Below are 5280 nucleotides of genomic sequence, written 5' to 3' on the forward strand. Positions count from 1 at the left end.
AGTCGGGCTTCCCTGGTGGTGCAGTGGTTAAGAATCCGCCTGCCAATGCAGGGGACACTGGTTGGATCCCTGATCCGGGAAGATCCCACATGCAATGGAGCAACTAAGCCCGTGCACCACAACTACTAAGCCTGCGCTCTACAGCCCGTGAGCCACAACTACTGAGCCCACATGCCACAACTACTGAAGCCTGTGCACCTAGAGCCCGTGCTCCGCAACAAGAGAAACCACTGCAAAGCCTGTGCACTGCAATGAAGAGTAGCCCCAGCTCACCACAATAGAGAAAGCCCACATGCAACAACGAAGACCCAATGCAGCCAAAAATAAAATAAATTTATAAAAAAACAAACCAGAAAAAAAAAAAAAACTTAAAAAAAAAGTCAATGAGAAATAAGCTTTCTGCTTTAAAGGTGAAGTCTCAGCGAAGAGGAATGAGTGAAAAGTTAGAAGAGGGGGCTATAATAGGGGTGGAGAGAAGATAGGGACACTAAAAAGATATGAACTCTGGACACAGACCCAGGCTGCCTCTGTTACCATCACGTTCATATTCTTCAGGTAGTGCCCTGAGACCCAGCTCTACTGCTCCAAACCGCCCAGGAACAGGTGAGAGGCAGGTGGCCAGCTCAGTTAGTCATGGTCCGGGAGCCCTAAATGATATGCTTTCATCATGCCCTCCCAGAAGGAGGAGTGCCCAGACCACAAAGTCTCCAACCTCACCCCAGAGAAGGGAGAATAGTGAATGGGCACTGGCTGTGGCTCCCTTTGGGTACAACACCCAAAGTTGCCTCCTTAACTTCTCTCTAATAAAAATCATGATGTAGGAACTTCTTTGGTGGTCCAGTGGGTAAAACCCTGCGCTCCCAACGCAGGGGGCCCGGGTTCGATTCCTGGTCAGGGAACTAGATCCCACATGCATGCCGCAAATAAGAGTCCGCATGTCGCAACTAAGGCCCGGCACAGCCAAAATAAAGACATAATAAATATTTTTTAAAAAGAAGTAACATTAAAAAAAATCATCATGTTATATCTAATATATATTTAAAAACATGGGAAACATACACATAAGGGAAGAAGCACAGTGATAAAATGGAGACCCTCAATCCCACTACCTAAATTAAGAACTAGATAGTACAAGTATGAATATTAAATTTACCCTTTTCTTTCTTTTTAAAATTCCTAAAGTGGAGCTCTTAATTCTGTCAAAACACATACATAGACTATAAGTAAACCATAAACCAGCATCCTTGATAGGTGGATATCCAGTCTTTAATTACATACTTCCCATGACAGGATATTCACTACCTCATAATGCAAGTTACTCTGTCATTGAGCAGCCCCCTTTTAGAAGAGTCTTCCTTATATTGAACTGAAATCTGCATCCTGTAACTTCCATCCATTTTAAAAGGTAGAATTTTAGTTTTCCTTCAAGTAAAAGGGAGTAGGCAGTCCAGAGCTGGTACTTTTCTGCTCTGCTATTTTTAGTGCACGGTTTCATGGTTCAAGATGGCCACTGAGTTCAAACCACCATCAGAGTTCCAGACAGAAAACCCAAAAAGGGAGAGAGGGTGCATGCCAACAACCTTTCTTCCTTTTAAGAAGATTTTCTGTAAATCGTAGTCAACAATGCTCGCTTACCTGTCATTGGACAGAGCTAAGTCACGGGGCCATCCTTGGCTATAAGGCAAACTGAGAAATGTAGTCTTTTAGCTAGAACATTACCATCCTAAATAAAAGTAGGTTTCTGACACCAAGAAAGAAGAGAAGAATGGATATAAGACAGACAGGCAACTTGCAGTCCCCACTACACGAGTGAATCAAGCAGTAAGCAGTGCAGAGTGTATAGACATAGTATAGAGTCAGTGTTCTCCAGAGAAACAGAACCAATAGGATTCATTTTAAGGAATTGGCCCATTTGACTGTGGAAGAGGACAAGTCTGAAATCTCCACGGAGGCCCAGCTGGAGATCCAGGGAGGAGCTGATGTTGCAGCTTGAGTCCAAAGACAGTCTGCTGGCAGAATCCTTTTTTCTTGGGGGACCTCAGTCTCTTCTCCTAAGGCTTCATCTAATTGGATGAGACCCACCCACATTATGGAGGCTAGTCTGCTTTACTCAAAGTCTACTGGGTTAAATGTTAATCGCATCTAAAAAATGCCTTGACAGCAACCTCTAGACTGGTGTTTGACTGAGTGCCATGACCCAGCGAGATTGATACACAAAGTCAGCCATTACACATGGTCACAGATACAAGCAGATATGGCTGCTCTGTTTCTAATGGACTGAAGTGGATGTGAAGTTCAGTGGATTCGCCAGCCCTGGAGGAACTTGCAAGGTCAGAAGAGCCCAGAGCCTTGGCTTGTTGCCTTTTGCACCTTTTCAGGCTCGGGGGTGGGAGGAATGCTTTGACACTCTGGGGTCACCTTGTCACCAGGGATTGGAGCCTCTGTGTTAGTCACAGAACGTAGTTACTTCCATGTTTTATTTCTTACTGAGTCCTAAGGCCTAAGCTCACTTTCAGCGCTACAGGCCTAGTCGGGGCCCACTGAGAGTCACGAATGGGTTCTGTCAGCTCTCTCACCTAGAACTCTCCCAGCATGGGGCTCAGCACAGGCCAGGGCTCAACAAAGCTCTACAAAGACCTCATTCTCATTCCTTACAAATATCTGATTGTCACTCTCATGTCTTCTCATAAGTATTTCTTCTCCTACACATACCTGGTTTCGGTCTTAGCACTTTGTAACCCTAAATATACATTGTCGTGTTGGCGGGTGCAGGGTGGTGGTGCTGGGGGCATGGGAAATGGGATGGATTAGCGCATTCTCTCGTTGTAACAGATGTTGGTGCGCAATGTAGCTAAATGCAGACTTTAAACAGTGGCATTTTATGTTTAAGTTGAATAATAAAAGCAGTTTGCTTATATGCACTTAAATAACTCTTGATAGAGGAAAGAAATCCTGTGTTCACGGGGGCATTTCTTTTGTGGGTGTGCAGCTCCCTCCCACTTCTGATCCGATGAGGCCTGATCTGGTGACAGCTCATTTTGCAGACAACACAACTGGAGAATAGCTAGGTCAGAGGAAAGGAGAGGGGAGGGTGGACTTGGTATTTATTATTTGGTGATACTCTGTAGCTAAATGGTAGCTTTACTACACTTTCCCCCAAATCCTCCAGGTATGAAGTCCAGGTAGAGTCGATGGGATAGAGGTAGAAAGAGATCACTATGATGTACTTGCAATTATGTCTGGTGACTTCTCCTTGCATTCTTACATAAGCCAGATAAGTATGTCTTTATTAATGGAGAGGGATAGTGGCAAGGGGTGGGATGGAGGAATGCATTTCACAACTTTATATATATATATATATATATATATATATATATATATATCTTCAATTTGAAACTTTCCTTGGTTTCCATAGCCCAGCTGCAGAAGGCCACCCAATTATTTAAAAAGAAAAAGGGTTTGAGATCATGGCTGGGTTACTTCATGTGGACTAAAATAGAGGAAATGGCTACAATTGCTTTGCCAGGGATGTCCAACCCTGCATTAGACTAAAAAGGCATCTTACAGCATTGGACAACTTAAAAAGATGTAATAAGGGAACTGCCTACTTTGCACATCTGTTAAGAACATCTGGCTCTTGCCTGAGCCCTGGTAATTTTGACAGTTAGTTGGTGGCCCACAGATTGAAAAAGAGGCAAACCCTCAACCTGTCAGCCTCGTCTGTGGAATTTCTTGGTGGCATAACTACCAAGCTCAAGGGCGAAAAGCAGCTGGGGTATTTGTGCAGCTGCCCACATTGCCTGTGCTGAGCTTACTTCCTGACGGCGGATTTAAAAGAGAGGGGCTTTTGAAGACTCAGGTGCTGGCCTCAGAAAGCAGTACCTCTGCACCCTGCCCCAGAGAGCCCTTCACCATGAGCATCCTGGGGGGCGTCTAGGAGGCTTAATCCCTCAATTACTGCTCTCTTTCTTTTGTGGTACTGGGTTGTTGACGAGATGTGCCCTGTGGCAGGTTGCATTTTCCAAAGATGGTTGTGACGACATCCCTCATCCCACATGCTCGTCTGCAGTGCTACCGTCAAGAGGCAGAAGCTTCCGTCCCTGCCCTTGAATGTAACCGGCCACAGTGACATGCTTGCATCCAATAATGTGGCATGGAGAGTGACTTCCGAGGTTAGGCCAGGAAGGCCATGCAGCTTCCTCCAGGTTTTCTCACAAGACTTGCTTTCTGGACATCCCTCCTGAGGTGCTGTATCTCAGAGCTGGTCGCCATGCTGTGGGAAACCCAAGTCACATGGAAAGGCCACACACGTGTGCTCCTGTTGACAGTGCCAGTGGAGGCTGGCCTTTGAGTCATTTCAGCCTTGGTACCAGACATGTGAGTAATGAAGCCTCCAGATGAGTCCAGCTCCCACACGGGTTTTGTAGCTGAGGCCCCAGGCATCACGAAACAGAGACAATTCATCCCTGCTCTGCCCCATCTGAATTCCTGACCCACAGCATCTGTGAGCACAATAAAATAGCTGTTTTAGTCCACTAGGTTTGAGGTGGTTTGTTACACAGCAAAGATAATCAAAGCATGTCCATAAGAGACACTTTTGGAGGAATCTGAATGCTGTTAGTCAGCACATCCCATTCTCTCTACTTCCCTCCCCCTGCCCCACCCCAGGGTCCTTCCAGGTGTGCCCAGCACTATATTACACAGTGTGCACTTTGTAAGAGAAGTACAGGGCTACCACTTGCCCCTCCTTTGTAGGTACTGGAGAAAGATGCCCATTCCTCTGGGACAGTGCAATCCTGCCCCACAGCACACAGCCTCGCAGGCGAAGTGCAGGCTCCTTTCATCCCCCTCCTGAACCTGGTCAGATATCTTCGGCAGCTTACAAACTGCACAGTTGTACACAGCGGCCCTGGAGAAGTGTAAAAGTAAGTCTCTCCTTAAGGAATTTACATTCTTATTGATGCAAAATATGTGTACTTTATAATAGGAAAGTGTCAAATGCTAAATCATGTGCTAACACTGATTTTAGAAAGAGTTTTGTAAAAATAAGAAAAAACATGGAGTTGTAGAAAAAGCGCTGAACTTTTAAATAGGAGCTCTGGGTAGAAGAGCTGGGCGTGAGTCATGTTCTACTGCCGACTGGCACCACCTTGTTTGGTGCCTGGGTTCTTTGAACTCTGGTGTCTTTCACCTGGGGAGTAAGAAGTTGCTCTAATTGGTGATGGTCAAACATTCCAACTGAGATATCCTTATGGCAGCGTGGGGTCTGAGGGTGTGGCA

The 5280-nt window shown here is 45.7% G+C and overlaps 1 long non-coding RNA gene across 1 annotated transcript; it reads left to right on the forward strand.

The window, feature by feature from the left end:
• The first annotated feature begins 2186 nt into the window (after positions 1–2186).
• Positions 2187–4916, forward strand: LOC114904760. The gene is made up of 3 exons (XR_003796020.1): positions 2187–2330; positions 4012–4377; positions 4756–4916. It is a non-coding gene; the product is annotated as an uncharacterized LOC114904760 (long non-coding RNA).
• The last annotated feature ends 364 nt before the right edge of the window (positions 4917–5280 follow it).

Source organism: Monodon monoceros, unplaced genomic scaffold (assembly GCF_005190385.1).
Source record: "Monodon monoceros isolate NGI ecotype Baffin Bay Population unplaced genomic scaffold, NGI_Narwhal_1 Super_Scaffold_21, whole genome shotgun sequence".
In the NCBI taxonomy this organism is placed as follows: Eukaryota; Metazoa; Chordata; class Mammalia; order Artiodactyla; family Monodontidae; genus Monodon; species Monodon monoceros.